We start from the raw sequence: 22,102 nt of genomic DNA, 5'->3' as shown, positions 1-22,102 counted from the left end.
GAGCACTGATTCTTCAAAGGTGCAGTCTATAGAGTCAAGTGTCAATTCTCTTACCTATCTGGTCATAGGTTCCAAAACCAGAAGGGGCCAATGTGATAATCTAATCTGACCTCCTGTACAACACAGGCCATAGAACTTTCCTAAAATAAATTCCTAGAGTGAATCTTATAGAAAAACATCCAATCTTGATCTAAAAATCAGTGATGGAGAATCCACTAGGACCCTGTAAACTGTTCTACTGATTAGTTACCCTCACTGTTCTAAATTTGTGCCTAATTTTAATTTTGAAGGTGTTGAGCTTAAACTTCCAGCCATTAGATCTTGTTATACCTGTCTCTGCTAGTTTGAAGAGCCTAGTATTAAGTATTTGTTCCCCATTTAGACAATCAGACTGTGATTGAGTCATTCCTTAACTTGGTCTCTATAAAACTAAATAGACTGAATTCCTAGAGTCTGTCACTATAAAGCATGTTTTTTAATCCTTTAATCAATCATCCTCATGGTTCTTCTCTGAATCCTCTCCAATTTGTCAACATCCTTTTTTGGATTGTGGACACCAGAACTGAAGACAGTATTTTAGCAGCAGGCACACCAATGCCAAATACAGAGGTAAAATACATAACCTCTCTACTCCCACTCAAGATTCCTGCTTATACATCCAAGGATCATATTAGCCCTTTTAGCCACAGCATCGCACTGAGAACTCATGACAGTGGAAGAATAGGGACACTCAGGAATCTTGGGTTCCAATCAAGATTATGGAAGGGAGAGTTCTCTAAGGGTCACAGACCCTTCTGCCGGTTTCCCCACAAGCCTGACTTCTTCTGCCCATCGAGTCAATGCCAGTCTTCCTTCCCTACCTCACTGACTTTCAGTCATCCATTCTCCCCAGCACCCAATCCCAATCTCCGCATCCAACTGCCTTTCCCCCCTGCCGCTTCTTCCCATTTCCCTGCACCACCCACATCCTAAGCTCCCAGTCTCTCTCTTCCCCCACTCTTTGCCAGTCACAGCCTCTTAGCCAGGTAGGGGACACAGGGTCTGGCTGGGCAATCTGTCTGATCTCAGTCTCCCTCTAGCAGCTGGTTTCTGCCTGCCTCCCGGTCTCTATAATCAGTTCCAGGCTCCACTGCTTTCAGTCTCCATCTCCCCATAACCTGCTTGGCTAAACCTACTCTCTCTGGCACCCATAGTACTGGAGACACAGACATTCCCTGCTTTCAGTTCTAATTCCTGGCACTGCAGCAGCTGACAGCAACAACTACATGGATAGTCCTGCTCATCCCCTCCAGCCCTGGGTCGGTGCAGATGGAATCTTCAAAGAATTTAGCAGCCAAACTATAACAATAAGCCATTACTGAGCTTGTTCAATTTCAGATTTTTCAAAAGCTTGTAACTGAATGAGATTTGGGTGGTGTTTCCAGGGAAGAGCAAGGGGCACATTTCTGACATCAAGGCCAACCCCTATCAAATTTCAGAGCCTTTCTTCAAAGCATGGAAGCACTAGGGATTCTCAATGCCATTTGGTGTTTGTATTCTTTTTAAAACACATAGCCAAATAGCATGCTTTGGCATTAACAAATAACCGGTACTGTTTTCGAAACATACTGAAAGTTCGCCAGGTTAGAGCATGGGTAAATCTCTGACACTCACTTCGGCACAAGGAGGAGGATCATATCAAGATGTAAACCAATCTTATTTGTGTCCCACTAATCCTACTCCCCTCCTCACTGCAGCAACAACCTCCATCCCCTAATGCTGATATCTGAACAGAATCTGCCTGTATTTTCCTCACTGCAGCATCAGGCAGTCCAAATGCCAGGAACAGAAGATTCACAGAGCTGAGACTAGCATCAGAAGCTTCCTACAGCCATTCTGGAAAGTGGCTGTGGGGGAAGAATTAACAAGCCCAGGCCTTCATAAGAACACAGTGATTTCATATAGTCATGTTGTACTATCAATCCTCTTCACCTACTCCAAACTTTCTCCAGAAGTGGAAGGTCCTAAGGCAGTGGTGGGCAACCTGCAGCCCGCATCCAGCCCATCAGGGTAATCTGATTGCGGGCCACAAGACATTTTGCTGACATTGACCATCTGCAGGCATGACCCTCCGCAGCTCCCAGCGGACACGGTTCACTGTTCTCGGCCAATGGAAGCCATGGAAAGCAGCAGTCTTCAGGGACATGCTGGACGCCGTTTCCTGCAGCTCCCATTGGCTGCGAACGGCAAACCGCGGTCACTGGGAGCTGCGGGGGGCCACACCTGCAAATGGTCAACATCAGCAAAATGTCTCACGGCCCACAATCAGATTACCCTGATGGGCTGCATGCGCCCTGCAGGCCACAGGTTTCCCTCTACTGTCCTAAGGTGTTTAGCCAGCTTTTCTCCAATACCTGTAAAACTGACTGTCTACAAGGTCACCTGCCTCCTCCTGATCTTACCTGCAAGCTGCAGACACCTCACCATTTCCTTCCATAGTAATTTGCATTAGAGGAAAAGGAGAAAAGCATTGTGTTCTTTTTTCCTCATGCAAACTTCCATTGGAGGACTTTTGAGAGTGAAGGGGCCTCCTCTGTGTCTCCTTATGGGCTGGGCTTGTCCCTTCATTGTCTCTGCCAAGTCAAACAACAGATTTCAAGAGCAGTGAGGTTAGTCAGCCACTCTTCCTAGCAGCCCTGTTCCTGGACCCACCTCAGCATGCAAGACTTGAGTTTTGTTGATACTTGGAACCAGTCTGAAAAGCTTGCAGCAGGTGGCCTAGCTGCTCATCTCTTTGGCCCTGCAGTTCTCCTTGTTAAAGATTATATTTTTTTCAGAAGTCAGGCTGCTTCCCTGATGCTGCCATGAGGATCTGTGCAGAGCTATTTACCAGTAGAGCCTTATGGACAGCAGCAGCAGGATTTCTTGCTTCCAAAAAGGAAGACAGAAGTGTAAAGATCTCAAACAATAATGAAAAGGTATGCATCAACACATTCGGACCTTCAAACTTTTAAACAGGTGAGGGCCAGGGAAGCTGGCTTCCAGCCTTCCTATAGAAGGATTTGTAGATTCAGTCTAGATTGCTGCATTGTAGTACAAGCAAAAATAAAACTAGTCAGTATTATTTAAAGGAAAACCATTACAATAAACAGCAGGAACAATAATTTCGAAGGCTGGCTGGCCATCTGGTTTACAAAACCAGAATTTCACAAATGAATCTGCTTTTACAGCAGTTTTAAAAGTTGAATTACAAATGTTTGGTTCATAAAATGAGAACCATCTCTTGATATTCAGAAAGATAGGTGGGGTGACTTTATACACAGTCGTAGTTTCTAAACTATTTTGTATTTTAACAAAATTACATTTATCTTGATTATGGGCAATCCAAGATGCCAGCTTCCTGTTACCTCTGCCACAGTAAAATTCCAACTAGTCTCAAACATACCTTGAAGCAGTCAGTCAATTCTAAACCCATACTTTCATATCTTTGCAACTTTCTCAGAAACATGAGGCTGAAATCCCTCATGCTTTCAGCCCAAAGGTGGAGAGTGCATGCATACTTGTATGTAAAAGCATCCACAATAACAGCTGAGCTCTTTTTCTATTACATGAACTTGAATCTAGATCCATACAAATGTGCATTTCACAAGTCAGATTTTCTAGGTAAAAAAGTATACACTTGTGGGGGAAAAAGTTTGCGGGGGAAAAAGTTTGCATTTGCTAATCAAATTTCAAAAACCTGCCACAGCGTTCAATGAGGAAGATTATCTGATGTCTGTACAAGTTTACTTATAATGTTATTTGTTAACAAGTTTGGAAGAATAGAAACATCAGCTTTAAATAGATTAATAAATATTCCATTTAAATTTGTTTCCAAGAAGAATTTTTTTTTGGTCTTCAGAACAAAATTAACATGATGCTGGTCGAGATAATCATTTAAAGTTTTCCCTATGCATGTTTCCAATTCAAAGACTATTAGCTCAATAATTATTTTAAAATCTAGTTTGCAAAAATGACAGCATGAATGGTGAAAAGTACTTTGTTAGCTGGCACAACGAAACCATTTAGTCAGTTGTATCCCAAACATTGCTTTTGGGATATAAATCTTGCAGGAATTTTTTTACATTGTTTCATGGAAAGAAAAATTTTATTAGGGTTTATAATACTTTACTATTTGATTCGGCATCAATGAAGTCAGTGGAAATTTTATGGGCTAGTCTATACTTACAGTGCTGCACTAGTGCAGCTGCACCGCTGCAGTGCTTAGTCAAGACGCTACCTATGCTGATGGGAGAGCTTCTCCTGTTGACGTAGGTACTCCATCTCCCCACAAGGAGATAGCTACGTTGAAGGGAGAAGCCTCCCTTCAACACAGCCCTGTCTACAACGGGAGCTTGGTCGGTTAACTTTTTAGTGTAGACCAGGGCTACCACTGACTTCAGTGAAGAGAGTCAAGCCCTAAAACCTATATTTTTGGCTTGAACGCTGTAATGAGGTCCCCGCCTCATTTTTGCACTTCAGTAGTTCTTCCATAAATCGTTCAATGACTATGGACCAACCAAACTTGACTGTACCTACCTGAGAAACACCTGTGAACTCTGATCCAACGGAACTGTCTGTAAACTGGGTACCATTTAATGAAACCTAGAAAACAACGAGAATACACTGATTATAACAGCTAAGTATCTTTTGTTTTCTACTGCATCTTACAGAGAATGACACTTGCTACGACCACAACTGAGCCTATATCTATAGCATTATAAGCCTTTTTCCAGAGGACTTGGCACACACATTTTTTCCCCTTCTGTTAAAATTCTCCAGATACAGAAGTTAATAATGTGGCCATTTCAAAGTACTGCCGTATGAGTAGGAATTGAATGGATCTATTGCAAATGCAATTCAAACACCAAATATAAAGCAAAGTCACCCAGTGAAATGGATATAAGGACCAAAAATATGATTGCCTATTTTTTCAAGTTTCCGGGTTCATGTAGACCTTTCATTAACTGTTCTGGATTTTGTATTTTTATCATGTCAATTTACAAGAGTTTCACCTTTTTGGAGATTCTGCATAATATAGCTTAGAAAAACAGGTTTTCACGTATTAGCTAAGCAAGTTTCTTCCCCTTGGAAAAACATTTTGAAATTAGATATATTTTAAGGCCAGAAGGAACCACTTGGATCATCTAGGTTGATCTGCATAACACAGGCCATAGAATTTCATTCAGTAACATCTGCATTAAGCCCATAGTCTAAAGTTTAACCAGAAGTTATCTTTTAGAAAGATTAATTTTCCGCTCTCTTCTCCATACACACTGAAGACCCTGAACTAAGCATTGCTCGATAAGCCACAAATGACACTATATGTCACTAAACCAGAATCAAGTGAAAATAGGACACAACCAGAAGTCAATGACAACATTCAAGAAAGAGGATGGCCTGGTTATGAAATTATCTAAGAACAAGAAAAACAAGGAGTCCTTGTGACACCTTAGAGACTAACAAATTTATTTAGGCATAAGTTTTCGTGGGCTAGAACCCATTTCATCAGATGCACGGAGTGGAAAATATAGGAGCAGGTATAAATACACCTCTACCCAGATATAACACCGTCCTCGGGAACCAAAAAAACTCATCTCCTTATAGGTGAGACTGCATTATATCGGGTTTGGTCTGGTACAGCATATCCACAAGAGCTTCCCCGACAGGGATTTAACAGGCCCAGTGTTCCAGCTGCTACAGGGAGCCCCGGACCCTTTAAATCACCGCTGGAGCTCTGGCAGCGGGGTTTGGGTGGGGATTTAAAGGGCCTGGGGCTGCCTGCAGCAGCCAGAGCCCCAGGCCCTTTAAATCACCGCCAGATCTCTGGCAACGGGGCTCAAGCAGTGATTTAAATGGCCTGGGGCTCCACAAGAATTCAGATAGAACGTGATAAAGCAGCGGGGCTCAGGTGGCACCTTAAAGAGACCAGGGATCCATGATGCTTCACCGCGTTATATTCGAATTCGTGTTATATTGGGTAGCGTTCTATTGGGGAAGAGATGTATATGAAAAGATGGGAGTTGCCGTACCAAGTGTGAGGTCAGTCTAACGAGACAATTCAATTAACAGTAGGATTCCAAGGGAGGAAAAATCACTTTTGTAGTGGTAATGAGTGGCCCATTTCAAACAGTTGACAAGAAGGTGAAAGTAACAGTAGGGGAAAATTAGTATGGGGGAAATTAAGTTTAGGTTTTGTAATGACCCAACCACTCCCAGTCTTTATTCAGGCCTAATTTGATGGTGTCCAGTTTGCAAATTAATTCCAGTTCTGCAGTTTCATGTTGGAGTCTGTTTTTGAAGTTTTTTTTGTTGAGGAATTGCTACTTTTAAGTCTGTTATTGAGTAACCAGGAAGCCTGAAGCGTTCTCCTCCTGGTTTTTTAATGTTATAATTCCTGATGTCAGATGTGTGTCCATTTATTCTTTTGCGTAGAGACTGTCCAGTTTGGCCAATGTACATGGCAGAAGGGCATTGCTGACACATATCACATTGGTAGATATGCAGGTGAACAAACCCCTGATGGTGTGGCTGATGACAGTGTCTCTTGAATAGATATGCGGACAGAATTGGCACCAGGGTTTGTTGCAGGTTTGGTTCCTGAGTTGGTGTTTTTGTTGTGTGGTGTGTAGTTGCTAGTGAGTATTTGCTTCAGGTTGGGGGCTGTCTGTAAGCGAGGACTGGTCTGTCTCCCAAGGTCTGTGAGAGTGAGGGATAGTCCTTCAGGATAGGCTGTAGATCCTTGATGATGCACTGGAGATGCTTTAGTAGGCGGCTGTAGGTGACGGCTAGAGACGTTCTGTTACTTTCTTCGTTGGGCCCGTCCTGTAGGAAGTTACTTCTGGGTACCCTTCTGGCTCTGTCAATCTGTTTCTTCACTTCACCAGGTGGGTAGTGTAGTTTTAAGAATGCTTGTCAGAGATCCTATAGGTGTTTGTCTCGGAGAGATTGGAGCAAATGTGGTTTTATCTTAGAGCTTGTGTATAGACCAGGAGTTGGCAACCTTTCAGAAGTGGTGTGACGAGTCTTCATTTATTCACTCTGATTTAAGGTTTCACGTGCCAGTAATACATTTTAATGTTTTTAGAAGGTCTCTTTCTATAAGTCTATAATATATAACTGAATTATTGTTGTATGTAAAGTAAGGTTTTTAAAATGTTTAAGAAGCTTCATTTAAAATTAAATTAAAATGCAGAGCCCCCGACAGGTGGCCAGGACCCGGGCAGTGTGAGTGCCACTGAAAATCAGCTCGCATGCCATAGGCTGCCTACCCATTGTAGACAATGTTTCGAGTGATGTGGTCTGGATGAAAGCTGGAGGCATGTAGGTAAGTACAGCGGTCAGTAGGTTTCCAGTATGGGGTTGTGTTTATGTGACCATCGCTTATTAGCACTGTTGTGTTTAGGAAGTGGACCTCTTATGTGGACTGTCCCAGGCTGAGGTTGATGGTGGGGTGGAAATTGTTGAAGTCCAGGTGGTATTCATCAAGGGCCTCCTTCCCATGGGTCCAGATGTCATCAATGTAGCGCAAGTAGAGTAGGGGCGGGCATTAGGGGACAAGAGCTGAGGAAGCATTGTTCTAAGTTAGCCATAAAAAATGTTGGCATACTGTGGGGCCATGCGGGAATTCACAGCAGTCCTGCTGACTTGAAGGTATAAGTTGTCCCCAAATGTGAAATAGTTGTGGGTGAGGACAAAGTCACGAAGTTCAGTCATCAGGTTTGCTATGATAGTATCATGGATGCTATTCCTGACATCTTATAGTCCATCTTCGTGTGGAATGTTCGTGTAGAGAGCTTCTACATCCATAGTGGCTAGGATGGTGTTTTCTGGAAGATCTCCAAAGGATTGTAGTTTCCTCAGGCAATCAGTGGTGTCTCAAAGACAGCTGAGAGTGATGGTAGCATAGGGCCTGAGGAGAGAGTCTACATAGCCAAATAATCCTGCTGTCAGGGTGTCAATGCCTGAGACGATGGGGTGTCCAGGATTCCCAGGTTTATGGATTTTGGGTAGCAGATAGAATACCCCTGGTCAGGGCTCTAGGGGTGTGTCAGTGTTGATTTGTGCCTGTGCTTCTTTAGGGAGTTTCTTGAGCAGATGGTGTAGTTTGTTGGTAATCCTCAGCAGGGTCAAAGAGTAATGGCCTCTGGAACGTAGTGTCAGAGAGTTGTCTAGCAGCCTCTCATTCATATTCTGACCTATTCATGACTACTACAGCACGTCTTTTGTCAGCCTTTTTGATATGTCAGAGTTGTTTCTGAGGCTGTGGATGGCATTGGGTTCTGCACAGCTGAGGTTATGGGGCAAGTGATGCTGCTTTTCCACAATTTCAGCCTGTGCACGTCAGTGGAAGCACTCTATGTAGAAGTCCAGTCTGCTTTTTTGACTTTTCAGGAGGAGTCCATGCAGAATTCTTCTTGTAGGGTTGGTAGGAAGCTTTCTTGAGTTAGTGTGCTGTTCAGTGGTGTGTTGGAAATATTCCTTGAGTTGGAGACGTTGAAAGTAGGATTCTGGATCACCACAGAACTGTATCATGTTTGTGGGAGTGGTAGGGAAGAAGGAGAGGCCTCGAGATAGGACAAACTCTTCTGCCGGGTAAGAGTATCTGCACAAGTTTTTTCAGGAAGTTGATGGATTTCTACTTCATACGGCTAAATTCAGTGCCTTGCATGGTGACAGGTTTCAAAGTGGTAGCTGTGTTAGTCTGTCAGCAAAAACATTGAGGAGTCCTTGTGGCACCTTAGAGACTAACAAATTTATTTGGGTATAAGCTTTCGTGGGCTAGAACCCACATCATCAGATGCATGGAGTACAAAATACAGAAGCAGGTATAAATACATGAAAAGATGGGAGTTGCCTTACAAAGTGTGAGGTCAGTCTAATGAGACAATTCAATTAACAGTAGGATACCGAGGGAGGAAAAATAATTTTTGTAGCTGTAATGAGAGTGGCCCATTTTAAAATAGTTGACAAGAAGGTGTGAATAACAGTAGGGGGAAATTAGTATGGGGGAAATTAGATTTAGGTTTTGTAATGACCAAACCACTCCCAGTCTTCTGTGAGAGAAGCAAAGTACATTGGGGGAGGATGAGATGGGAACTTTCAAATGTTAATTCTTTTCAGTGGGTTTTTTACTGGGCGAGAGGAAGGAGATTGAGCCCCATTCTCTTCTCTTTGTTTGGGCATTGCCTACCCTCTAAGATTTCAGACAGGTCTTCACTTTATTTTCATCATTCCCTTTTCTCATTTCTGTTTATCCTTTCTTGTTTTCCTCACCCCACTATGTAATATTGAGTGAGATTAGTATGATAAGTAGTTAACTAAACACCACCCCTCTTACTCAAGAGGAGCATGTTATTGTGTCAGATCTGCTCACTTAAGTGAAGAGAATATGTTTTTACTCCTGCTAGCACAACAGAGGCCACAAACTTACAGTATGAGCTAGAGTCCATTATTCTTGCACATCAATAGAACTAAGAATTTCTGACCAATGATGCCTACTTACTGGATGGCCTTGAAGAAGATTTCTACAAACTGTTCTCCCTCCTACCAGTAAAAAAAAAAAAAAGTGGCTCCATGCCAACTCATAAGAGATGCCGCAAAGATTAGCACCTTGATAATGTTAAACTCTACTGTTACAGGCTATTAGTGACAGTTACAAGGCCCAGTGATCACAGACAAATTATTCAGCATTGTCCTTCCCTTAGTCCAATTCAAACAGTAGAGGGGTGCGGTGATCTCCATTTTGACATTATGTTTAATTAGACAGTCACAAATTATATTTTTTTCAGTGTATTAATGATTTTTGTATTTACAATGAAGAACTGTATTAGTTGTCTCAGGAAATCTGGCAGCTCTAACAGCTGAAGGTGTGGTAGCTAGGTTAAGTTTTTGGCATTCAGCTGGTTGCTTGCCTAAAAAAGGAGGGAGGAGAGAGCTCTGCATCCCCTCTGCAGTATGAAAAGCCCAGCCCAGTCCCCGCTCACTAGTTTTTCTAGTTTTACAATCAGATTTACCTATTTGAAAATTCTCCTCTGTTGTGAGAAAGATTCTTATGAGGAGGTAATACACCCTGGCACAATCCCGCACTGGTAAGGCAAGGGTGAAGGAGCTGCACTAAACACAGGAAGCCACACCCCCTCATCTCTGCTTGGCGGGAGCTTTCAAAAGGGAGCAGCTCAGCTCAGTCTGGGCTGACTGAGGAGGAGAGCAGTTGGGTTCAGCAGCCTCCTGCTGAGAAGCTGCTGCAACAGTCTATCTAGCCAAGCTTCTGGAAATCCATGGACTGTGGGAGCAGAGGGCAAAGACTCACTGTCGCCAGGGGAAGGAGCTCCAGAGATGAACCTGGGAGGCAGGCAGGAAGACTGAACTGTGATACCAGCGGAGGTACAGGAAACAGGTAAGAAGCGACCCACAGAGTGTGAGTAAGGGTAATAGGTCCTAGGCCATGTATATGTCCTACTGCTTTGAAAGGCCCTGGGTTGGAACCCAGTGGAGTTGGTTGGACTTGAGTTTCCTACCCATGCCCCCCCGGGGACTGTAGCCACTAGGCAGAGTGGCTCTTGACTCTGGGCAACACTCCCATGAACTGCAGCAGCTAGGCAAAGTGGCCCTGGATATCTGCCAGTAGGTGGTACTGCCAGCCTCAGACACAGAGGCACTCCCCAACAGGAGGGGAACAGTGAAACTGAGTACACAGGAAGTGCTATCAAAGGTACAAAACAGGAATAAAAGAATTTCCCTCTTTCCATTCGTTGTATTAATGTTATTTGTAACAAAATGTTTAGTAGCATGATTAAGTTGGCATTCCTTTAATTTTTCTTGTTAAAACTTAGCTTCTAGAGCACAATTACAGGATAAGTTATTCAGTAGTATAATCTGAATATATACATAGAACATGAAAAAAATCAAACCCAAAAGATAGATAGTCCCAACTACAACCACAGTGCTTGCAATAATCTAGCTTGCAGAATTTGGAGAACACTAACTGGGTAATTGGCATTTATACATACATACTCCTGGGGCATTCTGTTCCAAAAACAAACAAAAAACAAAAAAACCCAATTCTGCACACAATATTTTAAAATTCTGAAAATTTTGACAAATAAATGTTACAGCTCCAGCATGGTACTAGGGAGCACAGGCCACTGGCTGCACAGAGGTGGGAGATCACTGTGCAGCTCCCCCAGGGATATGGACTCAGTGGTGAGGCTGCACCCAACCCTGACACAGGATAAGGACCGAGTCTGCCCCAGAAACAATCTGGGACCCTGCCCCTCTCTGACAGGTGCATCATGTGTGGCAGGCAGGCTCAGCAAGGCAGGATCCAAGTGTGGAGGGGTTTAGTGTGGGTTAAGAGGGTTCTGTGTGGAGCAATCTGGGTGTGAGCGGCTCAGCGGGGGATCCAGGTCCAGGTGGGGGAGGGGAAATCTGGATGCACAGGGGCTTGTTGGGGAGTTCTGGGTGCAACAGTAATGAGACTCTCGGGGGTCCAGGTGAAGGTGGTTGAAGCTCAGCAGTGGGATTAGGTGTGTGAGGGTTGGAAGAGACATCTGGAGGTTATCTAGTCCAATTACCTGCTCAAAGCAGGACCAATTCCCAACTAAATCATCCCAGCCAGGGCTTTGTCAAGCCTGACCTTAAAAACCTCTATGGAAGGAAATTCCACCAGCTCCTTAGGTAACCCATTCCAGTGCTTCACCACCCTCCTAGTGAAAAAGTTTCTCCTAATATCCAACCTAAACTTCCCCCGCTGCAACTTCAGACCATTACTCCTTGTTCCATCATCTGCTTCCACTGAGAACAGTCTAGATCCATCCTCTTTGGAACCCCCCTTCGGGTAACTGAAAGCAGCTATCAAATCCCACCTCTTTCTTCTCTACTGCAAACTAAGTAATCCCAGTTCCCTCAGCCTCTCTACATAAATCATGTGCTCTAGCCCCCTAATCATTTTCGTTGCCCTCCACTGTACGCTAATTCTTTCATACCTTTCTTGTAGTGTGGGGCCCAAAACTGGACACAGGACTCTAGATGAGGCCTTACCAATGCCGAATAGAGGGGAATGATCATGTCCCTCGATTTGCTGGCAATGCCCTTCCTTATATAGCCCAAAATGCCGTTAGCTTTCTTGGCAACAAGGGCACACTGTCGACTCATATCCAGCTTCTCATCCACTGTAACCCCTAGGTCCTTTTCTGCAGAACTGCTGCCTAGCCACTCGGTCCCTAGTCTGTAGCAGTGCATGGGATTCTTCCATCCCAAGTGTAGGACTCTGCACTTGTCCTTGTTGAACCTCATCAGATTTCTTTTGGCCCAATCCTCTAATTTGTCTAGGTCCTTCTGTATCCTATCCCTCCAGTGTATCTACCACTCCTCCCAGTTTAGTGTCATCAGCAAACTTGCTGTGGGTGCAATCATTAGTGAAAATATTGAACTAAACCAGCCCCAGGACTGACCCTTGAGGCACTCTGCTTGATACCAGCTGCCAACTAGACATGGAGCCGTTGATCACTACCCACTGAGCTCAATGACCTAGCCAGCTTTCTATTCACCCTATAGTCCATTCAACCAGCCCATACTTCTTTAACTTGCTGGCAAGAATACTGTGGGAGACTGTATCAAAAGCTTTGGTAAAGTCAAGGAATAACACATCCACAGAGCCAGATATTTCATCATAGAAGGCAATTAGGTTAGTCAGGCATGATGTGCCCTTGGTGAATCCATGCTGACTCTTCCTGATCACTTTCCTCTCCTCTAAGTGCTTCAAAATTGATTCCTTGAGGACCTGCTCCATATTTTTCCAGGGACTGAGGTGAGGTTGACTTGCTTGTAGTTCCCTGGATCCTCCTCCTTCCCTTTTTTAAAGATAGGCACTACATTAGTCTTTTCCGACTCATCTGGGACCTCCCCTGATTGCCATGAGTTTTCAAAGATAACTGCCAATGGCTCTGCAATCACAACAGTCAACTCCTTTAGCACCCTCGGATGCAGCGCATCCAGCCCCATGGACTTGTGCTCATTCAGCTTTTCCAAGTAATCTTGAACCACTTCTTTCTCCACAGAGGATTGGCCACCTCCTCCCCATACTGTGCTGCCCAGTGCAGTAATCTGGGAGCTGACCTTGTTCACGAAGACAGAGGCAAAAAAAGCAATGTGTACATCAGCTTTTTCCACAACTTCTATCACTAAGTTGCCTCCTCCATTCGGTAAGGGGCCCACACTTTCTCTGACCACCTTTTTGTTGCTAACATACCTGTAGAGACCCTTCTTGTTACTCTTAACATCCCTTGCTAGCTGCAACTCCAATGAGGGAGTCTGGATGCACAGGAGTTGGGCAGATAGGGGAGCAGCTCCCTGTATAGGGATCCCTCCCCCTGCAGCTGAGGAGGAATGGGCGGGAGGGGAGGGGAGTTTGCAGCACTTCCTTCAGCTGGGGTAGAAATCTAGGGGTGGGTCTGACCCAGGCCCTCGATGCTGTGCAAGAAAAAAAGAACTCCCATTCTCCTGGGCCCAGCGAGGACTAGCAGCTGAGCCCAGTGCAGGGTAGAAACAACCAGCTGGGTCTTCCTCAGTTCCGCCTCCTGCCCCACAGTGATTTACTTCTCTGCCAGCTGCCCTGGGTCCCCGAAACATACCGCTGGAGAGGGTCGCATGACCGCTCTTGTGGCTTCCCTTTGTGTTCCTGTCAGAGTCATTTTTCTGCAGGGAAGCAAAGAAATCTGTGGGGGATGTAAATTCTGCACATGTGCAGAATTCTCCCAGGAGTAATACATACAAGGTTAGACATGGGTCATAATTTGCTGACTGCTATCAACGATAATGAAGCGGTGATTTTATCAGAGTTTCAGTGAGTTGAACACCAAGTTACTGATTCTGAAATGCTATCTTAGCTCATTTTAAAATGATAAAACAATGCCGAATCAAATAGATGTGCCAGAAAATGAAAAGTCAGTCACTTATCCATATTTGGCAGGAGAACAAAAAACTTGCAGAGAGGCTTTCTTAATCTGACATTCTTGTTACTAAGCTCTACAGCACTTCTATAGAAAAATTTGATTTTGCAACTTACAAATTTGTCTACTGCTGTCTGAAAATCTTAAGTTAATCTTTCAATTTCCAATATTTTTTTCAATGGAAGACACACGTTTAAGAAAGTTGGAGCAAAGCTTTTTTATAAATATTAATAGTACTACATTATTACAAAAAACATAAAACTATTTATGGAGAGAGTGTTTAAGGTGACAGTAGCCAAATAGCAGTGTTAGTCATATCAGATGGGTAGCCGTGTTAGTCTGAATCCACAAAAACAACGAGGAGTCTGGTGGCACATGATCTGTCAGTCATATAAGAACAGCCTGCTCCACTCTTAAGTAGCCACGAGTGCATATATTCTTTATGAACAAAGATTGTGCTGAGGTTAATACTACATTAGGAAAAAAGGAAAATGTGTGCTATTCAATCAGTGAACGCTCTGATATAAGAAAGTTATAAAAGTTGGAGTTGAGTATGTTCCCATCAAATAACATTAGGACAGGTAGCACACCCTGAGGAAATGATATGCTATCAAGTGTAAATTCAAGCTGGTAAAAATAATGTAAGACTGACCCATATGGCCTTATATTTTGAGGATATTCTAAAAATCACACAGGATTAATAGATTTCAACATTTATCTTTACTGAGAGGGGAAACAACTTAGTAAAACTACTATCCAGCAAGCATTTTTAAAAAAAATTGTTACGACAATAGAGGAGTCTTTCCTTCTTTCTGTGATAAAGACAGGATTAAAATGACGTCAGATGAACTCATTAATCAGAATATTTTATTAATGCCACTTGCTACATAACCTATGCTTTTAAAAACAAACTTGATACATTTCTACTTTGAGGCTGAGCTCTCTCCTCTCTAATCCTATTTCAGAGCTAAATCAGCTTCAATTCTAACTAATACTTTGCAGAACGGTACAAACAGAAATTTAAGTTTTTGGATCAGAAATAAGAAAATTTATTGAGTTTTTATCTACAGGGACTTACAAGACTAAAATAAGAAACACACTATCTACAACTGGTCCTGTTGACATTTACCAGCCTGACTGAAGCTTAGCACAAGTCACACATGGTTTTAGAGCTCCTAAAAACCTCTCAGGAATATTTAAGACACTACCTACAACAGATCCATGCATCCTCTTGGATGGATGAGACAACACTGAACTGTGTTCACTACGATAACAAGTCAACGTCTCCTTTCAGGGTAGGAAGCCCAGTAAATCTCCCTGAAAAAGCACAAAAAGCAAGTCTTGACAACCAGAGGCCTGCTCTCAGTGCTCATACTGTTCCAACATGAGTGCTGTGTTATTAAGTAAATATGATAACAGCACATTACCTTCAATCATCTTTTTCCAACAATCCATAGGGCAGCACTAGTCTGAACTAGTGCTCTTTGATAAGAGTCTCCACCTACCAAGTAACAAGGAACCACCCTGTCCCCAGTCATTTCTCTTCATCTACTTACGACCACCTTCAGTATCCACTTGAGACCACCAGAAGAAGTAAAGTCACATTGTGGACTCTGGTACCAATAATATGCCACAGGTACTCTGCTGTACATCTGATCTTCCACAGATGCAGCCAAAGGCATCACAGGTGTTACAATGTTTACAGGAGATCAGCACCAATATTCTACTCTTTCTCTAGGCTTTATTTTTTGAGTGTTTCTGCCCAGCTACGAGCTATAGTGCCTAACTCTGATGCCACTCAGTCTTCTGAAGCACAAGTAGAATGGAACTGAATAGATTTCACTTCTGTTTTCAGGGTTCCCAATAGTATCAATGCAAACAAACTCTGGGCTGAAGCAGTGGCCCCAGTTTGCCATTCCCAGCAATAGGAGCTGTGGGAAGTGGTGTGGGCTGAAGGGATGTGCTGACCACTGCTTCCTAAAGTTCTCATTAGCCGGGAATGGCGAACTGTGGCCACTGGGAGCTGTGGGCGGCCGTGCCTGCGGATAGTCAATGTAAACAAACTGTCTCATAGCCCGCCAGCCGCAGGTTGCCCTCCAATAGGCTAGATGATCACACTGGTCCCTTCTTGCCTTGGAAGCTATGACTTGTAAGACTTAGAAACATAGCATGGGCTCACACACTGGTCATTCTAAAAATAATGTTCCAAATTCCATAAGAAATAAGGTGGTTTTAAATGAATGTTTAGACTCTGCAGAAAACAGTCTGGGAAAGGTTCCTCCTCACTGGGCAAATCAGTTTTCTAAGCACAATACATGTTTTAAAAATCACCCATGAAAACTCCACAATCCCAACAAGACATTAAGCTATATATATAAACCAGGTTACATGAAAAAGGGAGTTGACTAATCTGTGTTCTGGAGGGACAACTCTTCATGTCACCCATTACCCTTATGATCTCAAATACAAGTTAAAAGAGGGTTGACAGATTAAAGCCCTCAGGTTAGATAAGCAGTTACCCAAGACTACTCTCCTGAATCTTCTCAGAGAAGACAACAGAGCTACTGTCTGTCTGCCCTGCCAGGGACTGGTCGTTAACCATACCAAGGCTTTATCACCACCTCATCTTCTCCAAAAGTGAGGAATTAGTTAACATTTTTGCTTGTTAAAACTGCATTATTTAATAGTTGGTGCTACTGAAAGCTTTTAAGTCTTATAGAGGTCCTGCAGCCACAAGTTGCCCAATTGTAGGGATGCATAGTAAAAAAAAAAAAAATCACATTAAAAAACACAAAGATCTCTTTACAATTACACCCTATATTATGAAGAGTGCAAGGCCTAAGAAATCCAGTTTGTCACAACACTGTTTTTTAATATTTCTCTCAGCTTGTACAATGAAAAATACAAACAAAAATCAGTGAAGTCAGTTCAGGGCAGGCTCCAGAGTTTTTGCCGCCCCAAGCAGGACCAAAAAAAAATAAATAAAAAATCTGCGATCTACGGCACTACCGCCACCGCTTCATTATTCGGCGGCAATTCGGCAGCAGGTCCTTCGCTCCGAGAGGGAGTGAGGAACCTACTGCCAAACTGTCACCAAAAAGCCAGACATGCCGCCCCTCTCCGTTGGCTGCCCGAAGCACTTGCTTGCTGAGCTGGTGCCTGGAGCCGGCCCTGAGTCAGTTTCATTAACAGGCTAATAGTTTCTAGCCACTTTAAAACCACAGTTTTAAAAAAACATTTAAATTTTTTTATTTTGATTTTAGTTATTACATTCCTTTTGCTCTTCAGTAATATAAAAGTCTCTAGAGCATTTAAATTTGGGGCCAATTTAAGACTACTGCATCCCTTAAAGGGCCAACATCCCAAAATAAACTTTTCAGTAGCGGCAATCAAAACTAGAGCTTCAGCTCTGATATATTATCATACTTTGTTGACAAAGTAGTGCAATAATACTTTATTGTTGCAATAATGGTTTTTGTTCTTCATATTCAAATAAAGAGCTCTGAAAAACAGTGTTTGTACGTTATAGGTAAAAAGTGTCCATAAAAACGTAGACTGAGAACTAGTGATGTTTTAATTAAGAAAGGCGACACTATAGGCAGTGCATTTCTGGGTGATAATTGCTCACCTCAGATGGCGAACAGAAGGCAGAGTTATTTCTGCTAACACATACTCTTGCCAGAGTGTCTCACTACTATAGCGTAGAAACTAGCAAAACAAAACCAAAAAAAAAGAGCCAAAAAGAATATTTACTGGTTGCTAATGTCAAGTATGACTACAGCCAACCAAAAGACTAAGTTCTAAAGGCATCTAATAAAATTACAAAGTTCTTTTAGCTGTATAAGGGACTTCAGAGTTCCTAACAGTCAGTGAAATCTGCTACAAAACAAAAACACTAAGATTTCAGCAGACATTTAAATCAATATATTGCAAGTAGTGTCTATTTATTTATGAATTATTTTGAAGCATGCCAGGGTGACTTAGGTTTCATTCTGCATATTAATGTTAAAAATCAATCCATAAGAATTAAGCTGTGAAAGAGAATCTGTTTAAGGGACCATCTCTTGTGAAGAAACCATGCTTTTCGGGGTCAATAATTCCTAACATCTTAGAATCAAAGAACTGGAATGGACCTCAAGAGGTCTTCTAGTCCAGTCCCCTGCATTGAAGGCAGGAATAAGCATTATCTAGACCATCCCTTTACTATGATTCAAGGAAATAATTTAGGTTATTAGTTCAATAGCCTGAGCAGCAAGAATTGATACATATGGTGTGTGGGAAAAAAAGTTCCAACAATTTAAAAAACAAAACAAAAACAAAAAACAAAACAAAACCACCATACACAAAATCCCAAGCTTCTGTTAATCTTCTGAACAGAGAAAATGAAAATATAAAGCTTGAACAAAAAAAAGACTATCTATCCTATGGAGAGTGATCTGAACCAACAGCAGCTCTCTAATGATTTACTTAAAAAAGGCACAGCATTCAGGAAAGATGAGGGCTCTTGTCAGGAAATGAGGCCCTTGTATCTAGAGAAGAGCAGTGGAAGACCTACTCTTAACCACCTACCAACCAAATCATCATCATCATCCACAACTACATTACTCTCAAAAGCAGCCGATCTGACTTTTTTGTCTGAGATAACTAAAAGAAGTTCAGTAGGGAAAAGCTGAGTTCCCTGGGTGAAAGGGAAAAATAAAAATTAGTGAAGAATTTAATCGCACTTCAAGATGTCAGTAAAACTGTTAAACATGGATACATCAATTGCCACAAAAAATTTGCCTTTGGTTATCACAATGATATCCAATGTACACAAGTTATTTTCTACATTTAGGATAGCTATCGATGGTGCTTTTATAGCCACCCCATCACAATAGTATCTGAGTGCTCTACAATCTTTAACATACTTATCCTCATATCAACCCTGAGAGGTCGGGAAGCTCCATTATCTCTAATTACAAATAGGGAATGGAGGCAGATGCAATTCCTGCTCTGCCTCAAACATCCAGTGTGATTTGCCCAGGTCACACAGGATGTTTGTGGCAGACCACGAATTGAATCCAGATCTCACAGGGCCCAGGTTAATGTTCTGATCACTGAACCATCCAGTGAAACAACTATGGTAACTGGCAAGATGTTGACATGGCTACTATATAAATGTATACCTTGTGTGACGTATTTGAATATGCCAGGATCAGGTCTGCCATGCTAGTGTACACTCCATCTATTGTGATGTAAACAGTATACGTGGCCAAAGCCCTCCAGCATGTTTAGCCTGCAGGAAATACATGTTCATTGGTGACACAGAGGAAATGTTGCCTCAAGGAAAAACAAACTCTGGCACCAAGCAATGAAGAATCACCTAACCTGAAAGTAAAAGAAGGAAAATGCCAGGGAGAGAGCCTAAATATAGCTCTCCATTACACAGATACGAGGTGACGGGGCCTGGGAGTGCTGAGGAGGTAACTTACTTAGCCCTTTGGGAAACAGTCAGATGTTACCTAGCAGCAGCCTATTAGCAGTATGTAGCCACTAATACATTTAGAGATCACATTTTTATCTTCACTGGGGCAGATTTTATATCTAGTTTAAAAAAAACACCAATATTTCCCCAGAGACATTTAAACAAGCATGTTGTTACAAAAAGATTCAAAACCATCTCATAAGTGTGCTACCAACTTTGTTAGTTCTCTAACAAAACAGCTTCAGAGCTGATACACCAGAAGTCTAATCATATTTACAAGTTATTGAAAGTTTTTTAAATCCTGTATAAATTAACAGACTTTGTGAACTTGAAATGACATTTTAATTCCAAATTTACTGTTTAGTTTTTGTAATAAAAAACATTTAATCCTGCAACATTTCATTCTCTCACTACCACTGCTGCAGTGATGCCATTTCAAAACTTCACTAACCTGTGAAATTAATGCTTTATGGGTTGGGGAAGGGGAGCCTTGTTAGTGTCAGCACACAGATACAGATGAAGATAATTTTTGTTAATGTTTTCAGTTCATAGTGAGTTTTAAATAAACGTGAAAAATTGTACCAATATAGTTTAGCAAAACTAAAAATGATTCCTAGAATAGATCATGTAAAATATTATAAACAGAACAGGTATATTATAAACAGCTTCTAAAGGTATTTTTTTAAGAAATCACATTAAAATTACATTAAGATAGCGAGGCAAGCTAAAGCCAAGAACTGACAGTTAGAAAGTTGTCCAAACAATCTTAATTATGCCTTCCTGTGACCATGCACTGGTCTAGTTAAGCAGCTCAACATTCCCTCCGTTTCTACACAAACCTTAAAACACATCTGCCGCATCTTACAGTACTGTGCATTACTCCACAAAACTCATGTGTATGAAATACTGACCTACACTTATACTGATTTGATAATACATAAAGTAATAGAATAATTTAAATTTTATGGCATATAGGGCTTCCTTACGTTGCGGCTAAGAGTTGAGAAAGACTGCATTGCCAGGAAAAAGTAAACAAATGTTACATGGCTGCTAACTTAGACATCCAGTTCAGTAAGTGTCCCTATTCAGGAAAATATTTAAAGCACATGCGTGTTTTCCAGACGAAGGGACTAAAATTATTAAAATACATATATTATAGCAGGTGACTGCTATACAAAGTCTGTCAGATGTACAGTAGAACCTCAGAGTTATGGGTACCTCGGGAATGGAGGCTGTCCATAACTCTGAAATGTTCATAACACTGAACAAAGAGCAGTTCGGGCTCCTGAGCCAGCAGCTGACACTTTGGGCCAGGCTTCGGTAGTAGCTAAGCTCTTTATCCAGTGGGTGAGGACAAGCAGCCCAGATGTGCCTACCTTTAAGGTGCAACAGAGGCACGGTACAGTGTTTTATTTATTTATTTATTTATTTACAGTATTTGTCTTTTTTGGCTCTACTACTGCCTGATTGGTTACTTCCGGTTTCACATGGTGTCCGGTTGATAGGTGAGTCCATAACTCTGGTGTTCATATCTTTGAGGTTCGACTGTACTTACTATGAAAATGATGTAAGTGAGCAAAAATGAAAAAAGTTACAAGATGCTAGGTGTCTGCACTAGAAGAAAAAATTCTATAAATTAACAATGCATATGCAGCATAAGAAGAAGAAGAAAGATTATGTATACAACTTTAAAATGTTACTTTCTGACTCAAATACTTAACTATGGAACTTTACTATTCTCAATGTAATAGCTTGTAGACATACATAACATCCCTGTAATAAGAGAAACCCACCAGTTTAAAAAAAGCCTACCTCATCTAAATATATTGAGCCACTTATCTACCCTAGACAGAGACAGATAAGACTGCTCAAAACAGACTTTTTAAACCAATGAGACAGAATTCCAAATATTAAAATTATAACGAGCTGTAGAAAAGACCCTGCCCCCCCCAAGACAATTTAATCACTAGGGAGTTAAGTGCATTGGATTGTGACTTGAGTTGCCTGAATTTAAGAAATACCATCCAAATCACAAAGTACCCACCAAGACTCGAGGAGCACGTAGAGGACTTGAGAATGGAAAGGGGTAACTAGTGGTGTTCCCCAAGGGTCAGTCCTAGGACCAATCCTATTCAACTTACTCATAAATGATCTGGAGAAAGGGGTGGTTAAGTTTAGTATCATCTGCAAACTGCTCAAGATAGTTAACACCAAAGCAGACTGTGAAGAACTTCAAAAAGATCTCACAAAACTACATGATTGGGCCAAAAAATGGCAAATGAAATTTAATGTGGATAAATGTTAAGTAATGCACATTGGGAAAAATAACCCCAACTATACATACAATATAATTTAGCTACAACTGATCAGGAAAAAGATCTTGGGAGTCATCACGGATAGTTCTCCGAAGACGTCCATGCAGTGTGCAGCGGCACTCAAAAAAGCAAAAAGAACATTATGAATCATTAAAAAGGGGACAGAGATTAAGACAGAGAATATCTTATTGCCCTTATATAAATCCATGGTACGCTCACGTCTTGAATACTGCGTACAGATGTGATCTCCTCATCTCAAAAAAGATATACTGGCATTACAAAAAGTTCAGAAAAGGGCAACTAAAATGATTAGAGGTTTGGAACAGGTTCCATATGAGGAGAGATTAAAGAGG

General features: G+C 41.9%; 1 protein-coding gene and 1 long non-coding RNA gene across 2 annotated transcripts in view; one reads left to right on the top strand and one right to left on the bottom strand.

The window, feature by feature from the left end:
• The window catches only part of FAM193A (family with sequence similarity 193 member A), a 106,112-nt gene that overhangs the window by 64,625 nt on the left and 19,385 nt on the right, over nucleotides 1-22,102 (bottom strand). Inside the window, exon 2 of the mRNA XM_030563092.1 lies at nucleotides 4,558-4,623. The gene's annotated coding sequence lies outside the window, so the exon portion shown is untranslated. The remainder of the gene's footprint in view (nucleotides 1-4,557; nucleotides 4,624-22,102) is intronic.
• LOC115651858 lies at nucleotides 8,386-21,298 on the top strand. Its single transcript, XR_004000472.1, has 3 exons — nucleotides 8,386-8,690; nucleotides 13,946-13,947; nucleotides 21,287-21,298. It is a non-coding gene; the product is annotated as an uncharacterized LOC115651858 (long non-coding RNA).

The sequence above is a fragment of the Gopherus evgoodei genome, chromosome 5 (assembly GCF_007399415.2).
Source record: "Gopherus evgoodei ecotype Sinaloan lineage chromosome 5, rGopEvg1_v1.p, whole genome shotgun sequence".
NCBI lineage: Eukaryota > Metazoa > Chordata > Testudines > Testudinidae > Gopherus > Gopherus evgoodei.
The sequence above is the reverse complement of the archived record's forward strand: the minus strand, read 5'-3'. Positions and strand labels throughout refer to the sequence as shown.